The sequence below is a fragment of the Bison bison genome, unplaced genomic scaffold (assembly GCF_000754665.1).
Source record: "Bison bison bison isolate TAMUID 2011002044 unplaced genomic scaffold, Bison_UMD1.0 scf7180017864453, whole genome shotgun sequence".
Lineage (NCBI taxonomy): Eukaryota > Metazoa > Chordata > Mammalia > Artiodactyla > Bovidae > Bison > Bison bison.
The window spans coordinates 72,185-72,737 of NW_011495015.1; the positions used below are offsets into that span (position 1 = coordinate 72,185).

The 553-nt window shown below is 65.6% G+C and overlaps 1 protein-coding gene across 1 annotated transcript in view; it reads left to right on the plus strand.

Annotated features, from left to right (window-relative positions):
* The window catches only part of FAM210A (family with sequence similarity 210, member A), a 13,185-nt gene continuing 12,632 nt past the window's right edge, over nt 1–553 (plus strand). Inside the window, exon 1 of the mRNA XM_010859033.1 lies at nt 1–31. The gene's annotated coding sequence lies outside the window, so the exon portion shown is untranslated. The remainder of the gene's footprint in view (nt 32–553) is intronic.

A 553-nucleotide genomic window follows, 5' to 3' on the forward strand; every position in this document is an offset into this window, starting at 1 on the left:
CCGAGCGGCTCCTCCGGGCTCAGGTCCTGAGGTAACGGGGGTCGAGGCCTCTGGGGGAGGGGCGGTCGGCGGGGCCTCCTTAGCGTGGTGCGCGGCGCGAGCGCCCCTGGGCGGACAGAGGTCACCCCGCCCTTCGCAGTGGGCCGGTGTCCTGCTAACCCTGTCCGTGGGGCGGTTTTCCAGCCTTTGGCTTGCCCTTCCTAGGACGCCGGTCGGGAGGGGCCGGGAGCCCCCGAGCTCGGACTTGCCTCGGAAGCGCGCGGCGTCCTGCTTCTCGCTGCCTCGCGGGTCGCTCCATTCCGCCGCACTTGGAAGTTCGGCCAGACCTCCCTCGAGAGGGCTGTGCTCGGTCAGCCTCTGGAGGAGCGCGACAGCCCATACATGTTTTTGAGAAACGCTTCAGTGATAGTGTCTGTTGGCTGGACTTTGGTATGGGGTGGTTGGGGAGTCAACTCATTTGGTTCATCCTTCCCCCGCCCCCGATTTCCACCCCAGTGTCTCTCGTTCCTGCTTTCCACCCTCTACGCTAGGGTCAAAACTGTGCCTGTGGACT